The sequence below is a fragment of the Nuphar pumila genome, chromosome 2 (assembly GCF_984573655.1).
Source record: "Nuphar pumila chromosome 2, dmNupPumi1.hap1.1, whole genome shotgun sequence".
NCBI classification, from domain to species: Eukaryota; Viridiplantae; Streptophyta; class Magnoliopsida; order Nymphaeales; family Nymphaeaceae; genus Nuphar; species Nuphar pumila.
Genome location: NC_143250.1, coordinates 71857558 through 71871681, shown reverse-complemented (window position 1 = coordinate 71871681; position 14124 = coordinate 71857558).

Sequence of the window (14124 nt, the reverse complement as noted above, 5' to 3'; positions counted from 1 at the left end):
ATCATGACGGTACACTTGACTCTATTCCCATAGAAGGAATGTAGTTTAATAATGAGGAAGCTGCATACAACATTGAAACCTTCAATCCTCTTGACTAGTTTGAGTGGAATGATGACATCAGTTTTATAAGTCTTTTGGTATGTAATCAATGTTGAGAGTATGTTTGCATTTCTTGTTAAACTTAATATAATGTCTTATATTGTTATATTTCATGACAGACTCAGTTCAATTCAAAAGCGAGCAATGAAACATAAGAATCGCGTGTGAATTCTTCGGCGACATAATTGTATTTGTTTGTATTAACATGATCGATCATTGTAATATGTATCCTTCACATGTATAAATCGTTGTCTCATCTAGCCTATAGAGCTGCAGTTTTGATACCATTGGTAAATATCATTGGTAAATCGCCATTGTTCAGTGCTTATACCATTAGTAAAAATCGTTGTCTCATGTAGCTTTCATATGCAAAAAGTTGTTTTGTGAATAAACTGTATTAAAAGTAAAAATTGTTGTCTCATCTAGCCTTCACACATACAAATCATTATACATATACTATAGTTGAATCGTTGTACAAAAAGTTGTTATGTGAATAAACTATATTAAAAGTAAAAATCATTGTCTCATTTAGCCTTCATATATACAAATCGTTATACATATACTGTAGTTGAATCGTTGTATAAAAAGTTCTGTGAATAAATTGTATTAAAAGTAAAAATCATTGTCTCATCTAACCTTCACATATACAAATCATTGTATATATACTATAGTTGAATCGTTGCGCAAAAAGTTGTTATGTGAATAAACTATATTAAAAGTAAAAATCATTGTCTCATTTAGCCTTCATATATACAAATCATTATACATATACTGTAGTTGAATCGTTGTATAAAAAGTTTTGTGAATAAATTGTATTAAAACTAAAAATCATTGTCTCATCTAACCTTCACATATACAAATCATTGTATATATACTATAGTTGAATTGTTGCACAAAACGTTGTTCTGTGAATAAATTGTATTAAAAGTAAAAATCATTGTCTCATCTAGCCTTCATATATACAAATCGTTGTACATATACTATATTTGAATCATTGCGCAAAAAGTTGTTATGTAAATAAACTGTATTAAAAGAAAAAATTATTGTCTCATCTAGCATTCACATATACAAATCGTTGTACATATACTATAGTTGAATCGTTACACAAAAAGTTGTTCTTTGAATAAACTATATTAAAAGTAAAAATCGTTGTCTTATCTAGCCTTCATATATACAAATCATTGTACATATATTGTATTTGAATCATTGCGCAAAAAGTTGTTCTGTAAATAAACTGTATTGAAATAAAAATCATTCTCATATAGCCTTCACATATACAAATCGTTATACATATACTGTATTTGAATCATTGCGCAAAAAGTTGTTCTGTGAATAAACTGTATTAAAATTGAAAATTGTTGTCTCATCTAACCTTCACATATACAAATCGTTATACATATATTGTATTTGAATCGTTGCACAAAAAGTTGTTCTGTAAATAAACTGTATTACAAGTAAAAATCGTTGTCTCATCTAGCCTTCACATATACAAATCGTTGTACATATAGTATAGTTGAATCGTTGATATCAGCATTTATCAATATTTATCAACATTCCTCTTGAAATTAGGGTAATTATGACTATAACAAAATCATTAATTAGCAACGAAAATTGGCGACAGATTATTTTCGTCGCAAAGTTATGATGGATTAGCAAGAGAAAAGTAGTTGTCACTAAAATTAAAATTTGCTGTTGAATTAACGACGAAAATATTTCATCTCAAACTTCGTCGCTAATCAGCGATGGATTAGCGACAGAAAAGTTTTGTGTCAAACTCCATCACAACTTAGCGACGGATTAGCGATAAAAAATTTTCGTCACTACTTAGTGATAATTTTGACACAAAACTTTTCTGTCTCTAATCCGTCGCTATTTTTTTATATAAGCCCATCTAAGGCACAAAATTCTCTCTCCTATCTCTCTAATTACCCCCAAATTGGGTTCTCAATCAGAGAACCCTAACCCTCCGCCTTTGCTTCTGCTAGCCCCTTAGCCTACACTGGCCCCTTTGCCTCCGCCAGCCTTCCCTGCATCCGACTACGTGCCACCGGTAGTTCAGACTGAATCCACCCCTCCATTGCTCCCTTCCCTGAGCCTCGATCCTTGCATCATCGGAGGTCACCCGATGCCAGAACCCCCGTGCGCCATTTGTCGCTGGCAACACCCTCCGCCTTCTAGCCCCCCTCAGGTCTCTCTCTTCCGCTGTCTTCCTCTTCGTCTCCTTCTATTTTTTGGTCGACAAGCAGAGGCTGTCTGTCCTTTGTTTTTTTTTTTTGCCGACAGGTAGGGGCTGCGCCCCAGCTTGTCTCCCTTTTCCGACGGGTAAGCAAGGGCACCCCTGCCGATTTTTTCGATAGGTCGGTAGGGGAGACACCCCCTGCCGCCTATGACAAAGAATGAGGCAGGGGCTTTGGGCATCTCCCTCGTTCTTTTCGGTCGACAGGGGTTTTGCCCCTACTGCCTGGGTGTTTCCGGCATGCGGGGGCAAAGCTCTAGCCCCACCCGTTCCTTCTTTTTTAACAGGGAGGGGTCGAGTTTCCTTCCTGTCTTCTTTTTCTTAGATTTTGAGAGAGGGGTTCAGCCCCCTCCCATTTCTCCTTCTTCGTAAGGGAGGGGCCGAGACCCCCTCCCTGTTGCTTGGGTTACAAGGGAGGGGTTCGGCCCCGACTGCACCTCATCTCTCAACACCGCCTTTATCTCTCTTCGCCATATATAAATGTGCATTGCAATATATAAATGTGCATTGCAGGTACATAGTTGAGCTAATTGCGCGATGCTTAGTGTTAAGCATCGCATGCGGCTAAAAATGCAATGCAAAAAGAAATAAGAAAAAAATGCAAAGGCAAAAGCAATGCAAATCAGGTAAATACCCTTGGTGAGTAAGTGATGCAAATGCATCACATGTTATTTACTTTCTTGGATGCAACACTTTCTTATTCACACACTCACTTAGCTGTGGATATCTAAGACTGCTTTGTTGGAGTTCAGAGATCATGTTGAGCATGATTTGAATGTATGAAAATAGAAGTGCTTTTATTTTTGTAGTTCAGAGTCCATGCTAGTCATGGTAGTAGTTAGCGGGATATTGGAGTGTGTTTGCTGCAGCTACATGTTTGACATTATTATGATATGAATGATTGAATGTATTGCAATGTTTGACGTGACTCTATCCATGCTTGCATGAAGTTATTTTCGAATTAATTATGCTGTCCATGTGAAATTGTATTATGAAAACATGCTTAAATTGAATGTAGCATATTTATGAATGTGATTTTATCTTTCTAAATATATTTGTGATATATATATATATATATATATATATATATATATATATATATATGTGTGTGTGTGTGTGTGTGTGTGTGTGTGTGTGTGTGTCGTGTATCATGTATCGTGTATCCATGCTTTCATGAAGTTATTTTCGAATTAAATATGCCCTCTATGTGAAATTATATTATGAAAACATGCTTAAATTGAATATATCGTGTTTATGAATATGATTTCATTTTTCTAAATATCTTTGTGATATATATATATATATATATATATATATATATATATATATATATATATATATATATATATATATATATATATATATATATATATATATATATATATATATATATATATATATATATATATATATATATATATATATGTATCGTATATCCATGCTTGCATGAAGTTATTTTTGAATTAATTATTGTGATCATCGCAAAAAAAATTCTCTTGTATCCTTCTCTCTTTTTCTTTTCTGACCTCTATTTCCCTTTTTGAAGGGGAAATAAAAGATAGAAAAGAAAAGAGAAGAGAAAAGGAAGAAGAGAGAGGAGCTCTTTTGCAAGGTCTCACTTGACCTTAATTTTAAAGAGATTTTAAAAATTACTCACCTCCGTTTTGAAATATTTGAGGGAAAAAAAGGAGAGACGGGATTTGCTCGTCGGTAGGAGGTTCGACCGTTCCTGACGCCTTTAACAGGGGTAATCGAACCAAGGATAGAATTTATGTCTTTTGCTTTGCTAAAATATTGTCTAAGAATTTATTTTAAGTCAAAATATGCACAAAGAATCATGCTTGTGCAATGCAAATGCAGAAATGTATGCTTTTAAGAAAATAGTTTTAGAAATTTTAAGATTTTCCAAGTGATTCAAAAATAAATTTGATGATATAGTGGAGAAAATGATTCAAAGAGTTGAAATTTGATTTGAGAAAGTTAGATTTTAAATCCAACTCAGAATTTGAAAGTGATATGGAGGAAGAGACTTGAAATCCCAAGTCTTGGAATGATCAGAGACTTGAAAATAAATCTGGAATTTGAAGAAATGAAGGAAAATGGGATATTTGAAACTGAGATAGAAATTTTGAAAAAAATAAATTTTTAAAGTCAGAATGAACTTTGAATTTGATTTTGAATCTAGGATTCGATTTTGAGATGGAATTTTGAAAGGAAATTGAATTCCGAATTTAAAATTTGAAACTAGAATGGATCTTGGGTCTAGGTGAAATTTGAAAACAGAATTGGATTTGAAATCTGAATTTTAGGATGGATTTGAATCCGAAATATGGAATCCTAGATGGAATTGGATCCGAAGTTTGGAATCCATGATAGAATTGGATCCGAAGTCTAGGATCTAAATTTGAATCTGAAATCTGGAATCCTAAATGGAATTAGATTTTGAAAATCCAAATGGGACTTTGAAGATGGATCTGGAAGATTTGAGAACCTGAAATGAAGGATAAAGAGTAAAACTTGATTTTAAAACCTTAAATTTAGATGATAAATTTGGGAATTTCAAAGTTAAATTAAACTTTGAAATCTGATATGAAATGTTAAATTGAATTTTGAATTTGAATCTTGAAAATGGAAATGAATTTGAATCTTTGAATTGAACCTTGAATTTGGACTTGAATTGAGAATTGAATTTGGCATATAGAAGTGAATTCGAATTTTCAAAGTCAAATGGGACTTTGAAATTGAATTTTTGAATTTTGAAATGATATAGAATTGAATTTGAATTTACAAACAAGGATTGATTTGAACAATGAAGAAGGTATTTGGAGAATTATCAAAATCACTTGGATTTTTGAAAAAAAAAATTGAAAATATGATATGATTCTATCCTAAATGATGAATGAATTAAAAGAATTTTGAAAATTGAATATTTGAAAAGCATATTTTATTCTTTAAATAAATTGAAATAAGATTGAAAATATAATACATCTCTGACTATGGTCAATAGATATATTATATACTAATCATATTTAAATTCAAGTGAAGAATAAAACACATTTTTGGTGTCTTTAAAAAGTCTAAAATGAAATTAACTCTCAATATATTCTCACTATGGCCATTGATATATGTTTTGAGTAAATTTTAAGTTAAACTCTGATAAAGGGAGAAAATATTTGGAAAATATACTGATTTTTGGAAAGAGATCCAGTGTAGATTCAATGTTATTCCATAAAAAATGAAAATCCTAAGCTTTGTTTACACCTTGACTATGGCCATTGATGCAAATCGTCAACTTAGGATTTAATCACATTTTATTAGAATGGTGCACGTGCCATTTGTGTTCCCATTCGTGAATTTTTGAAAGAAAAGAACAAAATGATATGAAACATCTAGATGTATGCTCATACACTCTAATCTAGTGCAAGGAATGTAAATTCTCATTACAATCTAGCTATTACAAGTTTTTGAATTGAATTGAAAATTGAAAATCCTTAATCTAAGAAGAAAGGTAGCATTTTCACACATCTCCTGCAAAATGAGGTTAGCACCAGATGAAGGATGTATATAGAAAGCAATTTACAAAAAAAATATCATATTGAACTGGTGTGACTGATGAAATGCTTAGATATGTACTTTTATGTTAATGGAGATGCCATGCAAATGATGCAATATATCTTGGAATGATGTATTTAAGCTAATGAGGAATGAATATCAAAATGTGTATATAATATCCTAAAATGATAAAAGAGAATGGATGCATATATGATGCATTGAACTAGTGAGGAGATGCATATGCCTGAATAGGATATTCGTACCAAAAAAAAGTGCATATGGCATACTAGAGATGCACATTCATGAGCTATATGATAAATGTAGAGGAAAGTGGTGGGCAGTGTTTGGAAAGGCTGGTAATGGGTTATAAGGAGTGCTCCTGATGAAATACACAAGATATCGAATGAGGGTGAGGACTGGCAGCTGTGTGCATTGTTGTTGATGATGAAGTAGTTATGGCTGAAGATGTAGGTACAGCTGTGAATAACCAAGAGTGGGTGCTGGAAGTTAATCTGCAATTGGTATACAGTGGGGTTGTAGAACAGGTGCACAACAGGTAGTGGTGATGAAGTGTAGAAGTGAGTATTGTTTGTTACATCCTATGACTCAAACTCTTTTTTTGCTTTTTTACAGGGGCACATGTTTCAGTCCTTGAATCACTACTACCAAGAGAACATGATTAGGTACACCAAATTGAGAACATTCAGGATGTCATGTGTCTGTATGAATATCTCCACTGCATTCGACTACCACCAGAGTCTTCCTTTCAACCTTGCCAAATTCTGAGTCATTTTGACCTATTCCCAGTCCTCCAAACCAGCATATTTAATTGAATGTCGGATTATGATATCCAGCATTGCTTGGAACTACATATGTCAATGACTGTTTTAACATGGATTTTGCAGGTACTAAAAAAAAAGAGGAAACACATAAAGTGCTTGTGAAGGAAGTGCGGTGGTATGATGGCATTGTAGATAAATGAAGGAGTGTAATATGCAGGGATGAGATGTTCTTCAGTAAATACAATGTATATTCATATTGTGAGAGTGTAACTCAGCCATTGATAAAGAAAGGAGAAAGAAAAAGAAAAGAAAAGAAGAAATCAATAGATACAAAACAGGAGGTGCCCAAGTACAATAGGAAGTCCAGAAAATGTAAAACAGACAAGAGAAATAAGGAAAAGGCAAGATATGATTGAAATCAAATTACATCTAAATTTCTACCTGAATGGATAACATGTATTAAGTGAAAAGATGTACAGGGACGATGGACATGTTGCAGGAGATGGAGCAGTGTATATCCAGCAATAAGACAATAGATCGATTTTGAATTGGCAAAATACCTAATTTCGATCCAGCAGATCCCAAATTTTACAGTAAATCAGGAATCCTGATTATGAGGCATCTCATGTATTACAGCAGGTCCAACATCTAATTATGATTTTCACGGGGAATTTACAAGCGATAGTGGTTTCTAGGATGCACTGGAACTCTTTACTCTAGCACTTCCTGGACAGCCTGGTCCTTGATGGGCTTATGAGAATCTTCGGCAGGGGAACCGTGATCACCATTGGGATCATCAGAGCTTTTATACTGGAATCTGCGTATAATGTGGTGAATTATGGAACAAACATTTTGGACAAAATATGATCTCAACCATAATGATGATCAAACATCATCTTAGCACAACTTGATTATTTCTGCACAGAAGTTGCGATCATTAGTGATGACAAAATGAAAGCCAATGAGTCTGTAAGTTGAATCCAGGTCTCAAAGACATGTATCACCCTAATTGCGAACGATGCTTTAGCTCCCAATGCAGGAAATTTTCCTGCAAATTCTTTTAGAAATGCAAGAACCTATTAGATCCTTAGGCAAAGGGTCTTCATAGTAGGCAAGGACTTTACAGTAAAAAAAAGGCATTCTAAAAGCAAAAAGATCTCTGATAGCAAATTTGGGATGAGACTGACTTCCCAAATGACCCTTGGTGAAATGAATTCTCTGTGGAAAAAGATTTATTGGTGGATCCAGTTCTCAGCAAATCATATCAGACAATTTTGTAGAGAGTTAGATGTATACGTGATTTCAAATCAATAGCATATGTCATTTTGAATTGTTACAAAAGTATCAGAACATTCTCAGTTATGGCAAAGGAATCCCTCTTTGCAACACTTAGGCCCAACTACTGATAAAAAACGTCAGGTAATTTCTCATTAACAGCAAAGCTTTGTAAATTCTTCTTTCATATGCTGATCGGCATGGCCAACCACCAGTCATACCAATCAGCTTGGAGGAGACACCCATTCCAGAGCAAGGAGCATCCAACAGGACCTTGTCAGTCTTGACAGAAGTTTTGTAGTGAATACACGTAAGTCAGCATACATCGTGGTTACAACATTTTTAACAACAAGTTGTGTTGCTGCCTCCTTCAGGACTCTTAAATGACCTTGGTTTACAGGATTTCTGACAAGACCAGGAGCCTGAACACCTGCTGCTTTAGAACCAAAAAGCCTCAGAACGCAGTCCTCTGTCGATTGGGGAAAAACTAGGGGAAGAAATAAGAAGAGGAAGAAGAATCGTGAACATGGAGGGGTGGAGAAGCGGTGATTTCTGAAGGAGAAGAAGCAGAGAAAAAAGGAAATTGGATGATAGAAGCGGGTGGAGGGGTGAAATGCGATGCTGAAAGAGGAAGGAGAAGAAAGGTGGGAAAAGGGAAAATCGAGAAAAGAAGAAGAATATGGTGGGGTGAAGCGCGGTGAAGAGGAAGAGATCTCCCGATCGTGTTTTTATAACGGGAAACCGTTATGGTTTTTACCATAGGGGTCCCCTATGTTTTCCAAAAATTTCAAAAGAGGGTTTTTAGAAAAGTGTTTTATAAAAAGGGGTTTTTAGCTAAAGAGGGGTTTCAGAAAAGGCGGGCAAACTAATTTTCTAAAATTTTTGAAGGAAAGACCCGAAAATGTAAGAAAAATGGGAGGATTTTAACAAGTGAGACCCAAATGAGGTTTTTGAAGCATTTTTATAAACTTTTTATTTTAAGACTTTAAGATTTTTCTAAAATAAGATTTTTATGAAAAATGCAGGATTTGTTTTAGAAAATGAACCTTAAAATGGATCTGGATCAAGATTTTCAAAAAATATTGGGCTTGGGTCTCAATTTGAGATCGAATCTAGACAAAACATCTAAGAAAATTCAAAGAATTGATTTTTTTGAAGAATAAGGGATCCGGGATCAGAATTGGATCCATATATCCGATTTGGATCAGAAGTTGGGTCAAAAATGAAAATTGAGTCTGGATTCCAGCGAATTCGAGAAAGGAATGAACATTTTGATTAAAAATTGATCCGATTATAAAGAAGATGGGGCCAGGGGCAAAAGGGGAATTTTTATATTTTTTTGAAAAAATTGGGGTGTTCACAGATGCCCCTCTTTGCTGCTAAGCCGGTTATAAGCCGAGCATAGCGAAAAAGAAAACATACCAAATTTTCTTCTAAAAATGCCCTAGTGAGAAGGTCTGAAGTGGGTGTGGAAGAATTGTTTTGCAAAATTTTATTTTCTGGTTTAGCACCTTAACCTAAATGGCTTGGAAAGAGATGAAATCCTCGAGAATAAAAATAATTTGGACAAAAGAAAATGAGAAAATCGTGATGGGACTTTGGGATGAATATCCCAAAATGGTAAAAAAAAAGTGAGATTTTGAAGAAGTTTCATGGCTGAGACAAAAATAAGAATTTTTGAAAAGACTCAGGTTTAGCCCTTAACCTAGATGGGACGAAGATATTTGAAAAACCCACGATGGGATATTTTTGAAAAATACCTCATGAGACGAGGTTCAGGTATAATCCTTGTTTAAATGGATATACAAAGCGTTGATTCCTTGATGGGGAAAACCATGATGGGACTAGAAGAAATACCTCACCAGAATGAGGCAACTCTCTTTGAAAAATATAAATGTCAGGTTGCATCAAAATAGATATTGAGCATTTATTTCATTTTTTGGATAACCAAAAAAATTTGCCAATAAGATGAAATTGTAATTGATTCAAATGCTTGAAAGCTTGCACGTATGTGTGAAAGATATTCCTTTTTTTTACCTAGAGTATTTCCTCCAAAATGAGGTTAGCTTCCCGGATTCTAGAGTAAGATTCAAATTTTTATGCTGTTGAGTTTCTTCAAGGAAGTTATCCATTTCCTTGATATGAATAGCGAAGAAATACTCTTAATTTCATAAAAGCAAGCAGTGAAAAGATATTGATGAAAGGATTTTGCATGAGAAAAAGATGATTTCTGACAATTTTGACAGTTTGATATCCTGAGGTTTTTCCCATAATGATCTTTTTGGCACTCCTTTTTAGACATTGAGCTTCCTTGGGTTTTAGGGATAAGTTTATTACATCATCCTTCATTTTGGAGATGTCCTGACTTTTCTTTTTTTCTTCAGGGAAGGGTACGTCACAAACTCCTTCATCTTAGAGATGCTCTGATCCTTTTTTTTCTTAGGAATTATATTGGTGATATTGGCTCATTGGTCAAAAGATCTTTAGATGATAGCAGAAATCAAATATCTTTTAGGGTTTGTTGGGAGGTTCAGCGCAGTCGCCTTCATCTTGACGGTGATCTGTATGTTCCCTGGAAGGATCCGTCACAAACTCCTTCATCTTGGAGATTATCCGAATCTTCTTTTGGCCCGAGGGGGTCTAGCGCACATATGTGTCTTCAACTTGACGACAATTGAGAGATCTCTTTTACAGGTATTTGATTGCAACTTAAATGAATGAGGAGATATGGATTGAGTGAATTCTTTTTATCGCTCAGGATATTTCCACTGCCTTATTGTCAGAAAGTCATCTTTAAGCATGCATCATAGCTATGATCAATATCGATTCACTTCTAGCTTTTCAACATCATTGAATATTTCTTTCACTAATCATATCAAGGATATTTCTTACATCCTTTTGGTTGATCAACAGAGAAAAGATTTGACTTTTGTACAAAAAGCTTCACCCTTTTGAAAAGAATACTAGAGGTAATGAGGTGATTCTTTTGTGCAGTAAAATATTGGAATCAACACATTTTTAGCAAATTGACAAAGTTTTCGAGAATCCTTTGTGAAATAATCACTCAATATAGATTTTGATAGGACCTTGAGCTGAAATTTGGAAGAAAATAACATGGAAATATTGGTTTTATCAGATAACATTGGCTCAACAGGGACTCAACCTAAGAGTCGCAAAGAATATTTGGATCCGTAGGGTTTCATCCTACAGACTGAATTTTTGAAAAATAAGGTTGGTTCAATAGGAATTCAACCTAAGAACTGTAAAAGAATATTGATCAGTAGGAATTCAAGTTACAGATTGACTTTTTTGAAAAATGAATTTGGTTCAATAGGAATTCAACCTAAGAACCGCAAAAGGATATTTGACCAGTAGGAATTCATCCTACAAATTAAATTTTTGAAAAATGAATTTGGCTCAAATAGGAATTCAACCTAAGAACTGCAAAAGAATATTGATCAGTAGGAATTCAATCTACAGATTGAATTTTAGAAAAAAATGAAATAGGAATTCAACCTAAGAATCGCAAAAGAATATAGTTTAGTAGGAATTCAACCTACAGATTGAATTTTTGAAAAAAAATGAATTTGGTTCCATGGGAATTCAACCTAAGAATTGCAAATGAATATAGATTAGTAGGAATTCAACCTACAGATTGGATTTTTGAAAAAAAAATGAAATGGGTTCAGAAGGAGTTCAACCTAAAGATCGACTTAATGAAAATTGGTCCAAAAGGAGTTCAACCTAAGGACCTTGATCAGTAGGAATTCAACCTAAAGATTGACTTTTTGAAGGAAAATTGGTCCAAGAGGAGTTCAACCTAAGGGCTTTGATAAGTAGGAATTCAACCTAAAGATCGACTTTTTGAAAAAAAATGGGTCCAAGAGGAGTTCAACCTAAGGGCCTTGATCAATAGGAACTTGTGAACACCCCAAATTTTTCAAAGTTTTGTAAAAATGACCCTTTTGCCCCTAACCCCGTTTTCTGAGAAAATCAAGCCATTTCTTCAGATTCTCTGAATTAAAATTCATATCGATATATTCAAAATCAACTCCGGATCCGAATCCAGCACTTTAAATCCATAATTCCTCAAAATCCGGATCAAAACCCATTTCTGAAGAAATTTTCTCAAAATAGGTCTTAAATTCTCAGAAAAATTCTCTTTTGTAAATATTTTTGCAAAAACACCAAAAAAAATTAGTTTTAACCTTTGTCTTCTCACAAAACTTTAGGATTTTATTCTAAAAATACAAAAATTGAAAAATAAACCAAAAACCAAAAATTTGGAAAATTTTTGAGAAAAACAAAAGATTTTGAGCCTTTTGAAAACAATTTTGCTAAAAACCTCGAGAGCCCCCCCCCCACCTCTTTGTAAAATCTCAAAAATCAGAGGGGCTCCTCTGAAAAACTTTTTTTTAGGGTTCGAAAAACCCTTCGTAAACAAGGAAAGGGCGAAGGTAAGGCGCCTCCCTCCATTCTCTCTCTCTCCCGATTCTCTCCACCGAAACCCTAAAACCCTCTCTCACCATGGCGCATCCTCTCTCCGTCGTCGCCCATCTCCAAAAGATCCACCGATCGCCCTCCTTCGTTCATCTCTAACCTCCCTTTCTCGAACCATCTCCTCCATTCTTAAAAGGGGCACGCAAGGCTCCCGATGGGGTATCGTTTTCACCCCTTGTTATCGCCGCAAAATTTTTCCCGTCTTCCCCTTCCTTGCGGAAGAGAGAGAAGGAAATGCTTTCGCGATTCAAACTTGACCGGATTTTGAAAATGGTTTTGAAATACTCGCCTCCGTTTTGAAAATTGCGGGAAAATCCATGGGATGGGGCTCGACCTGTCGGTACGAGGTTCGACCGTTCCTGCCGCCTTTAACAGGGGTAATCGAACCAAGGACCAAAATTGTGCTTAACTTAGTTAAATCATCAAAATCGTGTTCTACCCTATATGCACAAAGAATTCAGGCATGTGCTATGAGATTTTGGAAAATGCAGCTTGGGAAAACATGATGTATGCTTGGAAAATATTTGGAGTTGAAAAGATTCTCTCAGGAAAAAGCTGAAAGTCAATTTCTCAGGAAACTCAGATGAAAAAGATTTGAAATCTCAGGAAAGTTCATAAAGTTGTGAGAAAATCATGAATGGTTGAAAATCCTGGGAAAATAGAAGTGATTCTTGAGAAAAAGGTGAACATTTGAAAAGGGAAACACTTCTCAGAAAAACTTAGATTTTGAGAATTTTCTTAGGAAAATGATGGAAATCTTGAGAAAATGGCAAGAAATTCTTGAGAAAAGATGAATAGTTGAAGGAAAAATGCTTGTCAGGAAAAGCTTCAAGTTTTGAAAGCTTTCTTTGGAAAATGATTGAAATTCATTGGAAAATTCTATGGAGAGGGAGAATTGAAACTTGGGAAACTGAAATCCTGAGAATCTTGGCCTTGAAACACTTGAAAATTGAGTTTGATCTTTGAGGAAAATTGGAAACTTCTTTTGGAAATCTTAAGAAAATAACATTTTCCAGGGAAAATCGAGGGAAAGCTTTGATTTTGGAAATCCAACTTAGAAGTTTCTTGAGAGACTGGTTTTCATGGAAAACTGTGAAAACTTGACTTTGGGAAAACCGATTTTGGAAAATACTCAGAGTTTCTTGAGAAATCGATTTTCTTGAGAATGAAACTTTCTTGGGAAAATCACGAGAAAACCAATGATTTCATGATGCAAATGATATGAGTGAATGAATGCACTTTGAAAGCTTTTCTAAGAAATTTGTTTGAAAAATGTGTATTAAGTCAAAATAAATCCTTCGCATATCCTGACTGTGGCCATGAATATGTTCAGAGTTTATTTGGTTTAATGCACATGATTTTGAAAACTTTGGAAATATGATGTGCATTTTAAGATAGCCTAAGAGTGTAGGCTCAATGTGACTAGTAGAAAGATGATGGATCTGGGTCTCGTCCATATTCCGACTAGGGCCGTAAATATGGATTCCACCGAGTTCATCAACTCCCTAAGAGTTGGTGCACGTGCCATTTGTGAACATCCATAGTGCTTTTGAAATAACAATGCATGAATCATATAAGCAGGATATTGCATAAATTCAAACTATATGATATGCATCCTAGTCTAAGCAGGAAATTAACTCTCTTATTCCAAAATTTACATTATTACATCACTAAATAAAG